The 22,387-nt window shown below is 46.9% G+C and overlaps 1 non-coding gene across 1 annotated transcript; it reads left to right on the forward strand.

The window, feature by feature from the left end:
* Positions 1 to 4,593: 4,593 nt before the first annotated feature.
* On the forward strand, positions 4,594 to 4,666 carry TRNAG-UCC (transfer RNA glycine (anticodon UCC)). The gene has a single exon. It is a non-coding gene; the product is annotated as a tRNA-Gly (tRNA).
* The last annotated feature ends 17,721 nt before the right edge of the window (positions 4,667 to 22,387 follow it).

Raw genomic sequence — 22,387 nt, forward strand, 5'->3', positions numbered from 1 at the left:
GATCTTCCCAACCCAGGGATCGAACCTACATCTCCAACATTGGCAGGCAGATTCTTCACCACAGAGCCACCTGGGAAGCCCCTCATTTTTTCTTATTAGGAACCAAAAACAAGAATGTTAAGTGAACTGCCTAAGATCCCACAACTTGTCAATGACAGAATTTGAACTAGAACTTGAGTCTTTTTATAGTTAGTTGTGTGCTGGTCCAAGAAGAGCCTACATGGGTGCTGGACAATGTAGCACTTTGGGGAAGAGAAGGGCCAGAAGATAAGGTGTTAGGATGTAGGTCTAGGGGCTAGTTCACCACCTTCCCCCTCTCCCCCAGTGCATTTCAAAAAATATAAAAGGGCCCAAGTGTGAGGAATGGGCTTCCCTAATAGCTCAGTTGGTAAAGAATCCACCTGCAATGCAGGAGACCCTGCTTTGATTCCTGGGTAGGGAAGATCCACTGGAGAAGGGAGAGGCTACCCACTCCAGTATTCTTGGGCTTCCCTGGTGGTTCAGCTGGTAAAGAATCTGCCTGCAATGGGGGAGACCTGGGTTCAATTCCTGGCCAGGGAAGATCCCCTGGAGAAGAGAAAGGCTACCCACTCCAGTATTCTGGCCTGGAGAATTCCATGGACTGTATAGTCCATGGGGTCAAAAAGAGTCGGACACGACTGAGTGACCTTCACTTTCACAAGTGTGAGGAATAGCCAAAATCCTCACTTCTGGGGCTGTCCAAATCAAACTGGCATCTAAAAGTGGGAGAGAAATTGTCGGCTCTCAGTAAGAGAGTGTGTTGCTTCCTCTGGAGCTTTTCAATTTTTCCAGGAGTGAGAACTCATATAAAGGAGGAAGAAAATAAAAGACATCATGAAAAACTGCCTTCTAGCAATTGTCCTCTTTTCTTGAGTCAAGCATCCTCAGGTCTACGTATTCTCTCGGTAGTGTGCACTTCTTCTTGGCAGCACCTACCACTGAGGTGACTTTACCTGGAGTCGTGGGGCTACTTGAGTAACACCTGCTTCCCTTGCTGGACTGCAAGTGTGGTTGGGGCAGAAACGCCCTTGGCCTTTTCTTTGCTGCCTAGTATGGAGTTTGGCACTCTGCTGTAGTTAAGATGTGCCACCCAGGGTGCCACCCAGATCCACTTCAGCGAAGAACTTGCTGCCCACCTGTGGGGAACTCAGTCAGCACAGAGCCTCCTGCTGTCAGCATCTTTAGGGTCTGGTTCCACTGCACAACAGCATCTCTGAAGGTCATACCTCCCAGGTGGGGGGCACTCTACAGTGGTGAGCGAGTGGAGCAGGGGGTAGTGAACTGAATGGTGACCCCCCAAAAGATACGTCTGGTCCTAACCCCCAGACACCTTGTAAATGACACCTTATTTGGAGAAAGGGTCTTTGCAGATGGATTTAAGTTAAGGTTCTCAAAATGAGGTCATTTGGGGTTTAGAGTAGAACCTAAATCCAGTGACAGATGTCCTTATAAGAAAAAGGCAGGGCTTCCCTGGTGGCCCGGTGAAAAAGAATCCGCCTGCCAGCGCAGAATACATGGGTTCGATCCCTGAGCCAGGAAGATCCCACATGCTGAGGAGCAGCTAAGTCCATGTGCCACAACTACTGAGCCTGTGCTTTAGAGCCCGTGCTCTGCAACAAGAGAAGTCACAGCAATGAGAAGCCCATACACCGCAACTAGAGACTGGCCTGTGCTTGCTACAATTAGAGAAAAGCCCTCGCAGCAAGAAGACCCAGCACAGCCAGAAAAAAAAAAAAAAAACAGGCAGAGACTGGAAGGATGCTGTTCAGGGATACCTGGAGTCACTAAAAGTTGGAAGAGGCAAAGAAGTTTACTCCCCATGAACCTTAAGAGGGAGCACGCCGGCCTTGCTGACACCTCATGCTGGACTTCCAGCCTGCAGAACTGGAAGGAAAGATATTTCCGATGTTGCCATTGGTTATGCATCCCTAAGAAACCAACACACGGGCATAAAGGACTGCATCTGGGCCACCGATGACCGGTTCATGCTCTGGTCACTGCTGGGTCCCCGAGGTTCTGTCAGGCCTGAATCATGTGCAGCTTCTTTTTTTGCCCAATCTGCTTTCTTCCTTCCTCCTTTCACAGATTTTGATCCCTAATAAACAACTCACACTCCAAAGTTGGTCTCACTGACGGTTTCTGGAGCACTCAGCATGGCACACTATACTAAGATATTTGTTAAATGAGTAAATTAAGTTGAGAGTGAGTTCCTGCGAAGCAAGCAGAACGGAATGTTGTGCTCAGTCAAGCCCGACTCTTTGAGACACCATGCATTGTAGCCCACCAGGCTCCTCTGTCCATGGAATTCTCCAGGCAAGACTACTGGAATGGATTGCCATGTCCTCCTCTAAGGGATTTTCCCGACCCAGGGAATCAAACCCAGGTCTCCTGAATTGCAGGCAGATTCTTTACCAACTGAGTCACCTGGGAAGCCCTTATCTGGGAGGCGAGAACTATGTCTTATTCATGCTGACAACCTTAAAGTTTAGGACAGTTTAACACAGAATATGTGTTCAATTACAATGTCTTAAAGAAAGAATGCATGAACATATAGATAGTTTGAATTGAATTGATAGATTCAAATGAATTTTGGTAAAAATACTTTTGTATATTTCATGTGAGTCTCCACTGAAGAAGTAGGAAGGAGAGAAAAGAGGGAGGAGGGAGAGAAAGAAGAGAAGAGGGAAGGAGGGTGATCATGGCTCCCTGTGCCCTGAACTCAGCCAAGTATTGTCTTCAGGCTCCTGTGAGGGTAAGAACAGAGGACACAACCTCTGTGAAGGACAGCTTTCCCCCTTGAGGGCAACATTTTTGTTCCTGTAGCGCCAAGACTCTCCCTATCAACATGCAGTAATCATTTCACCACTATGCCCCTAGACACTCTGACATAAATCCTTATGGATAAACATTTTTAGTGTAAAGAGCAAAAATAAACCAGAAGGGACATGTTCCAACAAGGCGGTGGAATGCAGGTAAGGGAGAAAGAATTGCCACTATTTTCAACAGTCGGAAAGTCTCCGTGGAGGAAATGGGATTTCAGAATGACTTTCTATCTCAGCAGGTCTCAGAGAATCAGGGCCTCAGAGGTCATGGACCGCGGCACCTTCTTTTAGAGATGAAGACACTACAGCCCAGAGACAGCAGGGGTTCTGCTACCAGGTGCCCGGAGAAACGAGGCTAGAACCTCATAGTGCTTCCCACCAACTCTGAATGGGGCAGAAGGAAGGAAGGAAGAAGCACAGGAGGAAGTGGAGGAGAGAAGGGGTACTGGCAAAATGAACAAGGTTTTAGCATGTGTAGGGCTTTCCATGTGGCTCAGTGGTAAAGAATCCACCTACCAATGCAGGAGACACAGGAGACCTGGGTTTGAGCTCTAGGTCAGGAAAATCCCCTGGAGAAGGAAATGGCAACCCACTCCAGTATTCTTGCCTGGAGAATTCCACGGACAGAGGAGCCTGGCAGGCTACAGTCCATAGGGTTCAAAGAGTCAGACACGACTGAAGTGACTTAGCACACATGCAAGGGAAGGTAATCACCCGATTCTGGCTTGGGGCTTCAGACAGACTATAGCATTCATTCCCTGTAACAAGGATGTGCTCTCTTCATTTCATCATCCAGGAAGTGAACTCAGAAACATTGGGTGAGTTTCCCAAGTAAAGTGTAAAGTTAGGATTCAAAGTCTAGTCTGACCCCTAAAACTGTGCTGTCCTAGAACAGCATGTTATAAGGGAGAAGGTGAGAATAAAGTGGAAATGAAGGATTGGCTGCGATAGATGGTTTACCTCGGGGAAGCCAAGGAAGGAGAACAGGAGTGGGGATCGAGGAACTCAGGAACCCCCAGAAAAAAGTCTTAAAGCTCAGAGTGATAGGAAAAGGGCACTAGGAGCCGTCTTCTTATCTGCAAATGTCTAAGGAGAGAGGAGATACGGCGGTAGTGTCTGTGTCTGGAGTTGGAGCTAAAAGCTAGTGTTGAAGGTGGAACACTGGGTGGGCAAAGGGGCCGTGATTATCCCCGTGGGGGAGATGCTACTGCCCATCAGTACAGAGGGCATGACTCTGCAAGTGGCAAGAAACAAGTTTCTCGGACCTTTGGAAAACAATAGACAGGAAATGGAGAGGGTCAGAAATAGGAGCTTTCTTAGGAGTAAGGGAGGCCCAGGGGAAATAAGAAGCTATCCTACCAACCTTCACTGGGGGCCCTTGTTTTAATGTCCATCTTCCTCAGTAGACTGAATCTCTGGAAGAGAGTATCTGTTTCCCAGTCCTAGTGGAGTAGACACTCAAGAAACAAACCCTTGGGTGCCTTTCAGCTCCAACAGCCTACACTATTCTGCTATTCTGTTAGCACCATTTTCACTCTAGAAGGAAAAGTGCGCTAGTTGGCCATAATTTTGTCTCTAAAGATGCTCGAAGTAAATAAAAAGTCCTTTCTCTCACCCAGAGAGCTTGTGTCAGGGTAGATAAATAAACACAGATACAAAAATTTCACAAAAGTTACCTGCCCTAAACCCCTATTGTCTGTTTTTCTAGAGTTGTCTGCAACAATAACAATGTTTTTGTATTGTTGGGACTTCCCTGGTGGTCCAGTGGTTAAGACTCTGCACTTCCACTGCAGGGGGCATGGGTTTGATCCCTGGTCAGGGAACTTAAGATCCGGCATGCCTCTTGGTGTGGCCAAAATAAAAAGTATCGATAACTTTCACAGCCACATTTACTGAATGCTTGCTGTCTTTCAGGCGCAGGACTAAAGGCTGTAATCTGCCCAAGTTCACATATCTGGCCAGCAGTGGAGTCAAGGAGAATGGGTGCCTTTGGAAGGGTGATGCGGCATTCAGTTGCCTGCTTCACATGAAGCAAGGCAGTCAGGGCTATCATGGACAAAGTACAGGTGAGCAGGCTTCTCAGTGGAAGGCAGAGGTGCCAAGTCACAGATGGAGGAAGTCTGAAGAAATGGGAGCTTTCTCTGTGGGACTTGACTCCCCACCAGCTGAGCTGATGGCTTTCCTACTTTCTTGCCATGGGTTTTCCTGTAATGAGACTAATTACTGTATTAATCCTCTCTTTGCCAGCAGATGAAGATGCCAAGCCTGCCAGACGGGCTCCTGCAGCTTCCCCTGCTGCTCCAGGCCAGTCGCAGGTTAAAGCCCTGTTGGCAAGAGCTACCTATGGAGCTGGACTCCCAGTGTGGGGCCGCAGGGTGGGGGAGTCAGGTGTGATAGAAAGAATGGAGACTGAACGGAGCACCTTCCCCCATCTGCTGTTTCTATGCTTCCAACTCCTTCCAACTCCTCTTAATGACATCGAGGAAACATTTCCAAGCTGAGCTCAGAAAGCACGGGTTAAGCCCTAAGCCCTGTGCTGGGCAGTGGCTGTTCCAGCACAGAGAGAATCACACTGGCTTCTGTATGTCTGCCTTCCTCATTCCCAAGGAGGAGGTGGAACTTCAGTTGCTAAGACATGTCTGACTCTTTGTGACCCTATGGACTGTGGCCCGCCATTTTCCTCTGAACACGGAATTCTCCAGGCAAGAATACTGGAGTGGGTTGCCATGCCCTCCTCCAGGGCGACTTCCTGACCCAGGGATCGAATGTGCATGTCCTGCATTGCAGGCAGATTCTTTACCTTCTGAGCCACCAGGGAAGACCCCTCACCTTTCTCAATTCCATTGCCAATCATACAGGACTCTCTGACATCTCAGCATCTCTGGGCAGCCCTTCCTTCTCTGAATTCTCTAACAATACACCTCTGGCACAGGGTTTAGCAGAGGTTACACTTCACACTTGAGAATCAATCTGTCGGTTCAATGTGTGCAGGATTGAGCGAGCACCTGATCAGAACTGTAGTGGGTGTTGGAGACAGGGCAGGAGGGAAGACCCAGCTCCTGCCCTAGCAGGAAGACAGATTAACAAATGGCAAGTGGAGTGTTAAGACAGGGCAGGTAAGGACTTCTGGGGTGCAAAGAACAAAGGAACTTATTTGAACCAAAAGATTCAAGGGAAGCTAGCCATTTCTGAATTTTCTTAAAAAAAAAAATTATTGGAGTATAGTTGCTTTATAGTGTTATTTTCTGCTAGACAGCAAAGTGAATTAGCTATATGTATACATATATCCCCTCTTTTTTGGATTTCCTTTCCCATCTAGGTCACTCCAGAGCGCTGAGTAGAGTTCCCTGTGCTACATGGTAGGTTCTCATTAGTTATCTATTTTATACACAGTACAGTATCAATCAATCTATATATGTCAGTCCCAATCTCCCAATTCATCCCACCCTTCTCCTTGGTCTCCCTGTTGTTCTCTGTGTCTGTGTCTCTATTTCTGCTTTGCAAATATGTCCACCTGTTCCATTTTTCTATTTTCTGACTCTTTAGTCATTTGTGCCTGGAAATGTGTCTTCCCTGTAAACTGTATGTGCTTCAAGACGAAGAATCACACATGATTTAGCCCGAATGTCCTTTGTGATTGTTAGTCCATGCAAAATCATTTGAAAACACTGATGGGTTGCAACATGGTTAATATGCTTATTAATAAGCATATTAAGATATTAACATGGTTAATATCCCTGGGTTGGGAAAATCTCCTGGAAGAGGAAATGGCAACCTACTCCAGCACTCTTGCCTGGAGAATGCCATGGACAGAAGAGCCTGGCGGGTAGAGTCCATGGGGTCTTAAAGAGTCAGAAATGAATAACTAAGTGCCTAATACTTTCATGTGTTGGATTTACAGATTACTTAGGGAATTACTGCCATCTTAACAGTATTAAGTCTTCCAATCTATGAATATAGGATGTCTTTCCATGCTTCATTTCTTTTTATTGATGAATAATATTCCATTGCATGGATATAGAACATGTTATTTATCCATTTGGATATCAGGGTTTTTTTTCCCTACCTTTTTGCTATTATGAGTAACATTGCTGTGAGTATTCATGTACATGTTTTTGTGGGGATTATGTTTTCATTTCTTGCATTATATACACAGGGTGAAAATGCAGGGCCATATAGTAATCCTATATGTAACATGTTGAGCAACCACCAGATTGTTTTCCAAAGTGGCTGAATTATTTTACACTTATCATTTACATTCTCAACAATGTATAAATTCCAATTTCTCCACATCTTAACTAGCATTTGTTGTCATCTAATTTAGGCATCCTGGTGGGTGTGAAGTGGAATCTCATTGTGGTTTTGATCTACATTTTCTTGTTGGCTAACGACATTGAACATCTTTTCATGTATTTATGGGCTATTCTTTATCGTTGCTTCAAGGGTTTTAAAATTAATGAAGAGCTGCAGGCAACTCAGGTGGTTGACTGGTCATGACTGGCTTGAGCTATGGGCATTCAAACACAGTGAGCAGGGCCCACCACCCCTCTGGTCAGTTATGAAAGGTGTGGTATGATATGGTATGGTATGGTGTGTAGTGTGGCATGATGTGGTGTGGTATGGTGTGGTGTGTGTGATATGATATGATGTGGTGTGGTATGATATGGATAGTGTGTGGTATGGTGTGGTGTGCTATGGTGTGGTATGATATGGATAGTGTGGTGTGGTGTGGTATGCTATGGTGTGGTATGATGGGGTGTAGTGTGGTGTGGTGTGGCGTGATATGGCGTGGTATGGTGTGGTATGATGGGATGTAGTGTGGTGTGGTGTGGTATGCTATGGTGTGGTGTGATATAGATAGTGTGTGGTGTGGTGTGGTATGCTATGGATAGTATGGTGTGGTGTGATATGATATGGTGTGGTATGATATGGATAGTGTGGTGTGGTGTGGTATGATATGGTGTGGTATGGTGTGGTATGATGGGTTGTCTGTGGTGTGGTATGATATGGTGTGGTATGATGGAGTGTAGTGTGGTGTGGTCCGGTGTGGTGTGGTATGTTGTGGTGTAGTGTGGTATGATATGGATAGTGTGGTGCGGTATGGGTATGATATGGTGTGGTGTGGTGTGGTATGATATGGTGTGGTATGGTGTGGTATGATGGGATGTAGTGTGGTGTGGTGTGGTATGATATGGTGTGGTATGTTGTGGTATGATGTGGTGTATTATGGTGTGGTATGTGTGATTTGATATTATGTGGTGTGATATGGTATGGTATGATACGGTGTGGTATGATATGGATAGTGTGGTGTGGTATGGTATGCTATGGTATAGTATGATAGGATGGTGTGGTGTGGTGTGGTATGATGGGGTGTAGTGTGGTGTGGTATGATATGATGTGGTATGGCATGGTGTGGTATGATGGGGTGTAGTGTGGTGTGGTATGATATGGTGTGGTATGGCGTGGTGTGGTATGATGGGGTGTAGTGTGGTGTGGTATGATATGGTGTGGTATGGCGTGGTGTGGTATGATGGGGTGTAGTGTGGTGTGGTATGGTGTGGTGTGGTATGATGGGGTGTAGTGTGGTGTGGTATGGTGTGGTGTGGTATGATGGGGTATAGTGTGGTGTGGTGTGGTATGATATGGTGTGGTATGGTGTGGTGTGGTATGATGGAGTGTAGTGTGGTGTGGTGCGGTGCGGTATGATGGGGTATCTTGTGGTGTGGTGTGGTATGATGGAGTGTAGTGTGGCGTGGTGCGGTGCGGTATGATGGGGTGTCTTGTGGTGTGGTGTGGTATGATGTGGTGTAGTGTGGTGTGGTATGATGTGGTGTGGTATGGTGTGGTATGATATGGATAGTGTGGTGTGGTGTGGTATGATATGGTGTGGTGTGGTATGGTATGATGGGGTGTGGTATGATATGGATAGTGTGGTGTGGTGTGGTGTGCTATGGTGTGGTATGATATGGATAGTGTGGTATAGTGTGGTATGATATGGTGTGGTATGATGGGGTGTAGTGTGGTGTGGTGTGGTACGGTGTGGTGTAGTGTGGTATGGTATGTCCAGCACAGTTTCCTGCAGCCCAGGGCAGCTGGTCATCCCAGCACAGTAGGCAGAAATGTTCTAATTTAGGAAGTAGTTCATTCTGAGACCAGCTAATCACTGAACTGCTTCCAAAGGAATCTGCCTATTTCCTCCAATCTAAGACAGATAACACACAGAACCACACAGATCCTGGAAACCTGACAAAGACAAACAAGTGACAAAATGCGGCATCCCGGGAGATCCTGAAAGCAGCAGCAGCCCATCTGATACAGGCTTTGTCAGAAAAAGCGCGGGGGGGTGGGGTGGTCCCAGAGAAATGATACTGCCTCCTGAGCATTAGGGGAGCACAGCAGGGAGGCATCTGAATATGTGGGTGCTTGCTGGGCCCCCTGGGGCCTAATGACGAGGTCTGCTAATGAAGAGGTCCAGCTCCTTTCTCAGGGCCCCACGATGTGGCAACTCTGAGAAAGTTCCAGTCTTGAAGCCCCTCAATTATCATTAATCAGTACTGCATCCCAGTCAAAACCAGCTGTGGGAGGAGGTTCAGAATGAAAATCTAGCTGTGACCATCTCTGTCTTGGAACACTGTGAGGCTCAGAGGGAAGCTAGACTTGGGTTGCCACAATCAATCACAAGCCCTGTGTGCTTGGTTGGCATGCTTCTCGATATGTATCATTATTAGGAAGTGGGGGTGGCTGAGTGGCTCAATGGTAAAGAATCCGCCTGCCAGTGCAGGAGACACTGGTTCCATCCCTGGGTCCAGAAGATCTCCTGGAGAAAGAAATGGCAACCCACTCCAGTGTTCTTGCCTGGAGAATCCCATGGACAGAGGAGCCTGGAGGGCTACAGTTCATGGGGTTGCAAAGAGTCAGACATGGCTTAGTGACTAACCAAAAACAAGGTCATTTCCTGCTCTCAAGTAGGTCTCCAATAAGTGCTAAATGAAATAATGGCACAGTCATCTGATGCCACAGAGAAGTCTGAGGCAGAAATCATGACCAGCAGGGATACCATAAGAGCCCAAAACTGATTTTTCCCCAAACCTAGAAATCATCACCAAAGCATACCTGAGCTCACAGGCAATGGGGAATTAATTAGCAGGGTGCCCTTGGCAAGCTTTTGGGGCTAATGGAAATGGATGATGGGAAGTGACATAAGTCAATAGGAATCAGAGACAGAGTAGAAGAGGTAAGACAGTGTCATACTTCCCAAGGTCTCAACAAACCTTTCTGATGCCATGGATGACAAACATGAGCCGTTCACATTCAGAACCAGCCACCTCCAACTGAGGTGTGCTCAGTTCTGACACAGGCCTCGCAAACTCCCATTTCTTTTTCCCTGAAGTTCTCTGTTACTTCCTCAACCATTAGAGCACAGCTGCGCACTCCTATCAACCCCAGTTACTCTGGCCTCTTGACCCTCTAAGTCCTAACTTGAGCTTCCTATATCACTGAGCCACATCCCCTTTCACACACTGGCGAGCAAGATGCCATTGTGTGTAGTGATAGACATAAGGGACCCAGGAGTGGCCACTATATGTACATGGCATCAAAAATGTACAACCAAATCAAGTGTCAGCATATTCTATTGACTAAGCAAACAGTATTCTTGCCTGGAGAATCCCAGGGACGGAGGAGCCTGTTGGGTGCCACCCATGGGGTCGCACAGAGTTGGATACGACTGACGTGACTTAGCAGCAGTAGCAAGCAAACAGGAGGACCTGATAGTAACTGACAAAAGATCAGCAGGCTTCCAGAACTGAAGAGGCCCCATAATGTGTGTGTGTGTGTGTGTGTGTGTGTGTGTGTGTGTGTGTGTAGGAATGAGGGGGAAGATTCTTCCACAGCTGACTCAGCTTCCCAAATTTCACCTGCTCGTACATGGAGCACACAGGTTGGCCTCTGGGCACCATCTGTTCCAGGGCACTGGCGTGTAGAATGCCGTACATCACCCAGTTGTCCTTGGTCTTCCAGTGGGCGGTCATCAGTGCATGTGCAGTGGCACCCCCTGTTGCTTTCACTTGGCTCAGTCCCTTCCTCTTTCCCTCCCTCCACGCATCCCAAACTTAGCCTGAGACAGGGTTATAGCCCCAGCTCCTAGGAGCTCGCATCTCATGAGGAAACAAAAGCGGAGAGCAGGAGTCTTGTGCTTAGAGTCTCAGATCAGGACAGAACTGGAAGGAAATCCCAGTGGTGCCCTGCCCTCACTTTATTCCGGGGAAACTGAGGCCCAGGAAGGTGGTGCCACTGACCCAAATTCACACAGTGGACCTAAGACAAGAATTCAGGTCTTTGCTACTCCCTTAAGCCTTGGCTGCTTCTTCCAAGCTGTGGTTGCTTCAATAACAAGAAATTCGCATGAGCCCCCTCCTTGCCAGCCTCCAAGTCTTCTCGTTGATTCAGTACCTCTGTCCATGACTCCAGGGGCCAAAGACTTGAAAACCCCCTGTCATCATCCTCTGTTGCCCCACCCTCCCCAGGCTGCATCTTCTCCCTTGCTCCCTGGGATCCCCTGCTTCCTATTATCATGATTGCTTGCCTTTTTGACCAAAACTGCCACAAGGCCTTAGATAAACCATCTGTAGAGTAAAATCCCAGCTAGAGTAAGAAATTATTGAACTAACCAAATGTTGCCATATAGACTTGAAACCCCCTTTCCCCCAGAGCAGCCTACCCAGCCCCTGCCCCTCATCCCTCTTCACATCTTTGTTTCCAGGGCCCCTGGCTGTTCTCTTGTTTCAACGAAATGACTGAAATGCCCTACAAGGGACAGCTCAAGATTTGAAATGACTACTATATTGATTCAGGCAAGTTCTTACCTTAGGAATTTTGAACGGATCTGGGCAAAAATGTGTGAACGTTCCAACACACCGACTTTAATCTCATTAGTGCAAATTCAACTGACAGGCACCGAAACAACCCTGGCGGTGGGTGGGGGAGCGGGGGCCTGAAACATGCAGACACTTACAAGGGGCAATTTCCTTTGCACCTGGAGATGAGAAATCACAGTTGTCAGCTGTTGCTTTGAAAGGCAGAAAGATGGGCGATCGGGTCTGAGCTGCACGCAGAGCTTGGACACCTTTTATTCCCTCCCAGGGAGGGGGCAAGAGCACAGAGCAGAGGAGGACCAAGAGGCAGCTCGAATAGCTCACACCTCTCATGAGGGAGAGCAGGGATTAAAGCCATCAAAACAGATCAAACTGTCTCTGCCCCTGGCTCCCCTACAGCCTCCACCATGAGCATCATTCCATCTGCCAACCTCATCAGTGGAAATTGCTGAGAAGTTCTAAACCTTTCTCTGTCCTCCTAAGAGATTAATCGACATTGTACCTGCTCCTTATTTCCATATATCTCAATGACTCTCTAGCAGTAGCTTCAAGAATTTAGACCTGGAAACTTCCCTTCTGGCATAGAATTGCCAGATCTTTATTTTGTTGAGCCAAGATAAACAAAACATCTTGCTAAAACAAAATGAAATGAAAAACAAATCTCTCTCATCAGTATGATTTCTTTCTTTTTTCTTTTTTTAAGGGCACTTTTGAATAGAGAGGCAGCTGTAGAGAATGGACTTGCGGAAACAGCAGGGGAAGAGGGTGGGACAACCTGGGAAGTGGCATGGACATGTATACACCGCAACATATAAAACAGCTAGTGGGAAGCTGCCTTAGCACAGGGAGCTCAGCTCAGCCTCTGTGATGACCTAGAGGAAGGCGGGAGAGAGGCTCAAGAGGGACGGGATGTGGGTATACTTACAGCTGATTCACACTGTTACACAGCAGAAACCAGCACCACATTGTAAAGCAATGATCCTCTAATTAAAAATTAAAAAGGGGGCACTTTTATGCCAAATAAATAAATAAAGCTCTTTATGTAGCTGTTAATTTTCTCATTTGGACATGGTCTTCATTCGGATTGAGGGGATAAAGACCCCACTGGGGGTCTCTGGATATGTCTTTGGATAACTGAAAACTGTATTTCCAACTTCAGTCCCTCCTGCTGTCCCCGACCTGCTTTCCTCCCCTAAAATATACCCTTTAATCAGTCTCAAGAAACCAGACGCATGTGTCTTCCCACTCTCTGTGCCCTTGGAAATGCCCTCCCTGTCCTTGCTGGTGGCTCCTACTCATCCTTGAGCTCCCCTCCTTCTGCAGGCAGAGGGCCACCTTTCCCGCACCTCTGCAATGCAATTAATCATACTGCAGCCTGTTTACACCAAGACATCTGCCTCTTCTTCTGCAGCTCCCTGAGGGCAGAGGTAATCCCTCTGCCATCCTCAGAGTCAAAAGCATCCTGAACAAAGTCCTCCCACCTCCCACCGGCAGGGATGCTCAGCCATTGGTTGAGCAGGGAATGGCCAGCATAAGGGCCACTAGTTCACCAAACAGGCACACAGAACAGCGCAGGTATTACTGAGGCTACACCAAAGTAGCAAACGAGGGCCGTGCCCTTAGGGAGTTTACTTTTAGGGAATTGAGCAAATCAAACGGACTTAAATGAGACAATATAAACCATTCAAAATCCGTGTGACTCAGACTGTGGGCAGAAGAGCTGAGGGAGTTTTAAGTGAAGGAGAAGTCATCGCAGGGTGGGGTTTGCCAGAGACAGTTTCATGGAAGAGTTGAGTTTTAATCTGGGCCTTGAAAGAAGTGCAGAAGTCAAGTTGGCAGACGACAGCAAGGAGCATCAAGGAAGGTAAAGAGTATGACTGGAGGCTGGAAGGAATCAGGCAGTGGCTGATCAGCTGGGTGCCAGGCTGTGGGCACATGATTAAGAATGAAGGGACCCCACAGGGGAGTCCAGGTCTGGTGGGAAACCTTGGATCAGCCAATAGGGGAACCTGAACGCCAAGCAGAGTAATTGGGTTTTACAGCTGGAAACAAAATTTCATTTTTATTGGATAGATTAGGCATCCTCTTGTCCAACCCACCCATTTCACAGATGAGAAAACCAAGGCACAGAGATTTTGTGCATGTCTTCCCCAAGATGCAGGAACAGTGGCATCAGTAGTAAAAGTCAACGCAGTGGCTGATGTTTAGAGAACTCAGACCTGCGGGACCTTGCTCTAAGCAGCTTAGCTGCACACCTCACTTAATCCATAGCATACCTCCAAGGTAGGTAGTCTACTGATGCCCATTTTGAGGCCAGGAAGCCAGAAAGTTGAGCAGCTTGCTCAAGTTCACAAGGGAAAAGGGACAACTGATGCAGTCAGCACTTTGGAACTGATCTCACCAGGTACTAGTGCTAATGGAGAGAACACAGGATTTCCAATCAAAGGACACGCATTGAATTCTGGCTCCACCTCAATCATCATGTGACCTCCGGTGAGTTGCCTAACCTTGCTGATCCTCTGTATCCTCACCAGTACAAAGAGGATAATAATTCCTATCTTACAGGACTTCTGTGGGGATTAAATAAGATTATATGTGTCAAATTCCTGGCACCTAGTACATGCTCAGTCAACACTGGTCCCCTCCCCATCTCCTTCCTTCCAGAAGCCTTGATCCCACCTTCTACGGTCCTGTGGCTGCAACTCCTCCCCTCAGCCACGTCTCCTCCCTTGGACACTGTTCCTCCAGGCTCTGCTGTTCAGCCCTGGAAGTAACTGTAGGGTAGGCGGAGTGGAGGGGGAGTGCGAGGGGAATTGGGCTTTCTGGGTGGCAGGACAAAGCTGCTCACCTGCTTCGGCTTCCCAGGTGGTTCAGTGGTCAAGAATCTGCCTGCCAATGCAGGAGACCTGGGTTCAATCCCTCGGGGTCAGGAAGATCTCCTCGAGAAGGAAATGGCAACCCACTCCAGCATTCTGGCATGGAAAATTCCATGGACAGAGGAGACGGTGGGCTACAGTCCATGGGGTCTCAAATTGCTGGACACAAGTGACTGATTGAACATGAACACTTAGGGGGAAGTGCAGAAAGATCCACAAGTGGACCAGCAGAAAGACACAAGGGGAACCTCCCTAGTGCTCCATGGACTCACCCCTCCCCAGCCCAAGCCCTTGACTTCCTGGGTTTCTGGGTTTCTTGAGGTCCTTATCCTTTGCACACACTTCCACCCCCCACCCCACCCTCCTGCCCCACCATCCTGTCCCACACACTGCCTTCACTCAAACTGTCTTATATGCCAAGTTGTGCTGCTTAATTATTCAATAGGAAGCCTCCAAAAATATGTCTAGGGAGACTGGTTGGGAGGGGTCAAGAAATTATATCAAGAACTTTGCTCAAACAAGGCTGCTTGAGATGGAGAGAGAAGATACATGTATTCTTCCCCGGCTAGGAGATGGGATAGGATGAACAATTCCTCCCTGTACATTTTAAGTGTTTAACAGCTTCTTGGGCTCTCAGTTGCAAAGTACTATCCTCCACCCACTCAAGTGCCAGATAGTTTGAAATTCATTCGCTGGGTTACCAAGTCCCTCTGAAGGACAGGTTACTTAGGTAAACCAAATGGTAATAAATCTGCGTGTTATAGACCCTGTTTCCATCAGGTTTAACTGATGATGGAGGAGGACTCAGAGAAGACATCACAGGGATGGGACTGAGCTTTCTGAAAGCGCCCACTGTGTACAAGACACCGGGCTAGACTTTGTGCTTGCTTTTTCTTACTCTTTCCCACAACCTAGGAAGCTGATGACACTGAAGCACCCAGCCAGTCAGTCCTGGGCTGTGGTCAGCCTCATTTCCCAGCTGTGGACCCAAGACACACTAACCTCTCCCAGCCTTGATGTCCATATTGAAAAGCAGGGACGACAGCACCCATCTTCTGAAGGAGCTCCGGGGATAAAGACTGGAGGGCAGGTACCATCCTGACCTAGGGCTGATGCTTGGGACTGGCTGGGGCTCAGCAGAGAGGCCAGGGAAGTCTGGGGAGGGCTCACCTGGGCCCAGCTCTGAAGCTATCGATTGTGTCTTGATGCATCGAGTTGAGTTTCACGCTGCCGAAAACAAGTGTGAGCTGTTCAGCTGAGCCTGGAGTGCTTGGGAGAGTGTGAGAGAGCCATGCGGCAGAGGTTAGAGTGGCCTACGGCTGCCAGGTCCAGGTCACGGGCCTCTCTGCAAGTGACATGCTGGACCCGGTGATCGCTACAGTTCCTTCCCGCCCAGCAGAGAACCCTGTGTTCCAAAACGAATTCATTTATAGAATCTTAAGAGTCCCGTTCCGGCTTTTCACATATGACAGGCAGCTTAGGACGTACAAGGAAGATTTCTCTCAAGCAATTTCAAAACAAAACAAAGCAAGCTGCAGGCGCTGCCTCGGCCTGGGGTGTTTTCCACTTCTTACCCTGTTCACCTGCATGGGGAACAAAAACAAGAAAAGTTTTTTTTTTTCTTCTTCTCTTAAATAACACACACATTGTCTTTCTACCTGGCTTTCCCTTGGGCTGGGTGCCAGCAAGGTGGATAAGATCTTTAAGGAACTTTTATAATGTCACATACTTATGCAAATTGGCAAAGTGTTTATAGCAACAGGCACCACAACAGCGCCCTGAGGTTTCAATTAGTGAGAAAAGCAGGGCAATCTAAGCGGCTCCAGAGCATGGAGGGTGAGGTTGGATCTAGAACATTTGGGACTCTAGCTTGGCAGCTGCCCGGCCACACCACTCCATCTCCTGAGCCTGTCTATCTGTGTATGGAGATGATGTTGTCATTCCACGTGGAGTGCCCGACAGACCCCGGGCATGCTGGACACACACACAGAGTTGACTGTCCACCAATGCGATTCCGACTTCCATCACATTGACTCAGAGGCCTGTAAGCACTCCAGTCCAAAGGCCCACTGGGCACACACCCACACGCACAGTGCCAGGCAGGACACTGTCCTTCCAGCTAGGGACAGGCAGGACACTGCACTTTCCTGCTGGACAGACCTGGAGGGAGGCCTGGGCCATGCCCCACTCTATCACTTAACTTGTTCTGTGACTCTGAGCAAGATACCAGCCTTGAGTCTTACTTTCCTCATTTATTAAAAAGACAGTAGACCCGTGGTTTGGTCATGCCTATGTGGCGTGCACTGGTCTTGCTGGGCTGCCTGGGAGTTAAATGTTGATGAGGTGGTGCTAGTGGTAAAGAACCTGCCTGCCGATATAGGAGACATAAGAGATGTGGGTTCAGTCTCTGGATCGGGAAGATCCTCTGGAGGAGGGCATGGCCACCCACTCCAGTATTCTTGCCTGACGAATCCCATGGACACAGGAGCCTGGTGGGCTACAGTCCATAGGGTTTCAAAGAATTAGGCATGACTGAAGCAACTTAGTACTCAAGCACTAAAGAACCACCACTGTGCTTGACAAGTCATAAGCTTCAGTGTATCCTGTCACCATACCAGCATCATCTAGGATGAGTCCCAAGTTGTATTTGGGGAGAGGGATTAATAGGCAATATGTAGAAAATGGGTCTGGGATCAGATTCAGGAGTGAGGTGCCAAGCAACGGAGGAGCAGACATGGATGAGGTCTCCGGAACTTTCAGAGGGGGTTACAAGGCTCTGTTTCCAAATTGATTTGTCTTCAGAAGGCCCTCTCATTGTGTGCCATGTGGGGACCAGCAATCCATGAATCACCCCTGGGAAATCCTAACCATGGCCTGAATGGGAGAAGAGGAATCCCAAAAAGGAGCACCTGCAGACTTCCCTGCCGGTCCAGTGGCTAAGACTTCACACGCTCCCAGTGCAGGGGACCTGGGTTCTATCCCTGGTCAGGGAACTAGATCTTGCATGCTGCAATTAAAGATCCCACATGCCGCAACTAGGACCTTGCACAGACAAAAAAATACTTATTTATTTCAATATTTAAAAAGGAGAGAGAGGTGAAGACATCTGAAGAAGAAGCAAAGATAAAGGATTCGGAGAGAAAAGACAAGGACACCCATGTACGCTGGAGCCATCTGGACCCCCCATGAGACATGGATACCCAGGGAGCTGCTGTTCACAGTAGCTCATTTTGAATCGCCATACAAACCTTTTGGGAAGCTGGGCTGGACTGTCCCCACTTCACAGATGCCCACAGTCAGGCACTGACAGGTTCAGCTGCAAGCCCAGGACCATGGGACTAGCAGGCGGTGTACCTGGGATGCGAGCCCAGTGTCTCAAAGTCAAGTTCTAGAGTGTCCTGTGTGAGTGAGAGGAAGACCCATGTGGATTCTAGCAGGCCGATCATTCAAACTCCACTTAGCCTGGGGCAGTTCGATCGTTAAGATCACTTTGGGCTTCTTTTTGGCTTGAGATGTCACCTGATTGTTTTCACTTTGTAGCCTCTTTCCAATGTTTACATTTGGAATGTTGTAAAACTTTGCTCTGTTGAGAGGCATAATTGGAACCTTACCAAAAACACTGCAAATGAGTCTTAGATTTAGTTGAATCAAGTCCCCCCTTCCTGTCTCTCTCTCTCTCTAACCCCAACACTACAAGGGCCTTGGGTACCGTCTTCTGGACTCAGGTTACCCTCCCAGGGCCCTATGACCTCACTGCAGAAATTGCTGAAGTCAGCCTGTTCCCTTCACAGTCCTTAGAGAGAAGGGAAAAATCCCAGGGGCCTGTAAATACTGCAAGAAACAGCACCCCACCCAGCACTCTGTTTAGCTTGGATGAAAAACGTACGCGGTGACAACGCAAAGCGCCCCGGGCAGCGACAGGACCCAGCGATGTTCCTGTATCTCATCGCTGGTTGATTAATTACCAGGCTACATACATGGGCTGTGGAGTCAGGAGTGGTGCTGTGTGTGCTGTGGGATCGTTCTTCTCTCTGCTGCTGTGTGTGCAGAGCCAGGAATCCCTGCCTGCCAAGCGTGAGAGGTGCCAGCGATAAACACTCCAGCCAGGTGGTGGGGACCAATGAGGGACAGAGTGGAGGCCGCCTGTCACACCCGACCTTCTCAAAGCCGGCTCTCAGCACCTGGGGTGGTATGTGGAGGAAGGCCTTTCTCTTTTCTCTGTTTTGATGGCTGGCTTTTGGGTTTTGTTTTTGTTTTCCCTGGGAAACCAAAAGGCATGGCCTTCAGCCCCAGACTGCAAGAGTGGGGTCTCTTTCCCTCTTAACTCAGTCCCTCAAAGACCACTGATGAATGCTTTGTTGTGTACACAGCATTGGGGTGAGACCATGGAAGAAATGAGGTCTGAGGGCTTCTCACCAGGAGCTCACAGGCCAGCTGAGTGATGAGATCCTCCAACCAAGCAGAGGGGGGAAAGATAAGACAGGGTAACATCCCAGGGAGCTATAGTGGACGTTGGTCATTTGTGTCAGCTCTGTGGGGGCATCACCCTTCCATGCGGCAGATGGTCCCAGAGGGGCTGGCCACCACCATCTCCTATGTCCTCACCCCTAGCAGAGGAGTAAATGAGGAAGCTACGCTTTTCTGCAGAGGATCTGCAGAGTAGGGACACAGAGAAAATAAACTGAGGTTCATAAGGGTTTAACTTCCTTCAGGTTACTGCGTGGGAGGACTGAGCCTTGAATCTAGGTTTGTCTGACTCTAAGCTTGTGCTCTTCCTCATGGTATCACTTTAACCTCCAGAAAACGAAAGAAACAAGGACTAAAGAAGCAGAATCCATCTTCTCTATCCACTCATCTGCTGATGGACACTTAAGTTTCTCCCATATCTTAGCAATTGTAAATAATACTACTATGAACATCAGGGTGCATGTTATCTTTTTGAAATAGGGTTTTTGTTTCTCAGATATGTACCCAGGTGTGAAACTGCTGGGTCATATGGTAGTTCCGGACTTCTCAGGTGGCACTAGTGATAAAGACACTGCCTGCCAATGCAGGAGATGTAAGAGACTTGGGTTCGATCCCTAGGTCAGGAAGATCTCCTGGAGGAGGGCATGGCAACCCACTCCAGAATTCTTGTCTGGAGAATCCTACGGACAGAGAAGCCTGGCCGGCTACAGTATAGGATCCACAAAGAGCTGGACACGACTGAAGCAACTTAGCATGCACACATGCATGGTAGTTCTATTTTTAGTTTTTTGAGAAACCTCCATACTGTTCTCCATAGTGGCTGCACCAGTTTCCACTCCTACCAGCATGTATGAGGGTTTCCTTTTATCCACATCCTTATCAACATTTATTGTTTGTGATGTTTTTGATGACAGCCATTCTGACAGGTATGTGGTGATATCTCACTGTGGCTTTGATTTGCTTTTCCCTGATGATTAGTGATGCCGAACATCTTCTCATGTGCCTGCTGGCTATCTGCATTTTCTCTTTGGAAAAATGTCTATTCAGCTCTTCTACCCATTTTTAATCAAGTTGTCTTCTTGACATTGAGCTGTTTATACATGTTGGATATTAATCCCTTATCGGTCAAGTCAATTTGCAAATATTTTCTCACATTCAATAGATTGTCCTTTCATTTTATCAATGGTTTCCTTGGCTATCAAAAGCTTTTAAGTTTAATTAGGTCCTACTTGTTTATTTTTGCTTTTATTTCCTTGGCATTTTCATAAGTATTGTACTGAGTCCATACACACACACACACACACACTGGAATACTACTCAGCCATAAGAACAATGACATTTTTGCATTTGCAGAAACATGGATGGACTTGAGGGCATTATGCTAAGTGCAGTAAGTCAGCCAAAGAAAGACAAATACTCTATGATCTCACTTATATGCAGAATCTAAATGATACAACAAGCTAGTGAATATAACAAAAAAGAGGCAGACTCACAGATTTGAGTACAGACTAGTAGTTACAATGGGAAGAGGGAAGGAGAGGTAACCTGGGGTAAGGAATTAAGAGGTACAAACTATTAGATATAAAATAAGCTACAAGGCTAAATTGTATAATATGTGGAATATAGTCAATGTTTTGTAATAACAATAAATGGAATAAAAACTTTAAAAAATGCGAATCATTATGTTGTACATCTGTAACCTATAGTGCATACCAACTATACTAAAAATATTTAAATTTAATTTTAAAAAAGAAATGGAACCCAGAGCTTCCCATAGGAACTGCTCTGCAGAACTGCCAATGCCAAAAGATGACCTGGAATATGCTGTCATGAAACTTAGAGGGGCCAGAAATGATTTGAAAAAAAGGATCTAATCCAACCCTCAGCTCCTAATATTGAGCAATAGACTGAGGGTAGCAGCTGTGCTTTAGTTCACTTTTCTCCCCAGTGTCTAACGCTTGCTTATCCAACGGTCTAATACGATACCACTATTTCCTTGGAACAGCAGAGTGATTAAAAGCATGGGCTTTCAAGGTGCAAAGGTCTAGGTGTAAATATCTCCTTCATTGAAAAAAGGGAGCTTTTTACATGGAAATCATTGAAAAGGATCCCCTTCTCACACCTTCAAAAATCAATACTGAATAGATTAAGAATATAAATATCAAGGCAACATTTGAAAACTTTCAGAACTAGTGAGTATCTTAATAACCTTGGAATAGGAAAAGATTTCTTAGTCAAGACATAAACATTTCTAGTTATACAAGAAAAGATATATAAGTTTGACTATATTATAACTAAGAATTTCTATTTGTCCAAAGAGTCTCCAATGGGAGGGAACCCTCCTACACTGTTGGTGGGAATGTAAACTGGTTTAGTCATTATGGAGAATAGCATGGAGGTTCCTTAAAGAACTAAAAATAGAGCTACCATATGACCCTGCCATCCTACCCTTGGCATGTATTAGGAGAAAAACATGATCTGAAAGGATACATGCACTCCAATGTTCATTGCAGCACTATTTACAATAGCCAAGACATGGAAGCAGCCTAAATGTCCATCAACAAAGGTAAGATGTGGTACATATATACAATGGAATATTACTCAGCCATTAAAAAGAATGAAATAATGCCATTTGCAGCAACACGGATGGACCTAGAGAGTGTCATACTGATTGAAGTAAGTCAGACAGAGAAGGAGATATATCATATGACATCCCTTATAATATGTGTAATCTAAAAAGAAATTATGAACTTACAAAATAGACAGAGACTCACAGACTTAGAAACCGAACTTATACTTGCTGGGGGGAAGGGATAGTTAGGGAGTTTGGGAAGATCATGTACACACTGATATATTCAAAATGGATAACCAACAAGGACCTATTTTACAGCATATGGAACTCTTACTCAATATTATATGGCAGCTTGGATGGGAGAGGTTTGGGGGGAGAGTGGATACATGTATTTGTATGGCTGAATCCCTTTGCTGTTCATCTGAAACTACCACAACACTGTTAATTGGCTATCAGTTCAACTCAGTCACTCAGTCGTGTCCAACTCTTTGTGACCCCATGGACTGCAGCATGCCAGGCCTCCCTGTCCATCACCAACTCCCAGAGTTTACCCAAACTCATGTCCATTGAGTCAGTGATGCCATCCAACCATCTCATCCTCTGTCATCCCCTTCTCCTCCCACTTTCAATCTTTCCCAGCATGAGAGTGTTTTCAAATGGGTTAGTTATACACATCAGGGGAGCAATGTATTGGAGTTTCAGCTTCAGCATCAGTCCTTCCAATGCATATTCAGGACTGATTTCCTTTAGGATGGA

The sequence above is a fragment of the Bos javanicus genome, chromosome 29 (assembly GCF_032452875.1).
Source record: "Bos javanicus breed banteng chromosome 29, ARS-OSU_banteng_1.0, whole genome shotgun sequence".
NCBI classification, from domain to species: Eukaryota; Metazoa; Chordata; class Mammalia; order Artiodactyla; family Bovidae; genus Bos; species Bos javanicus.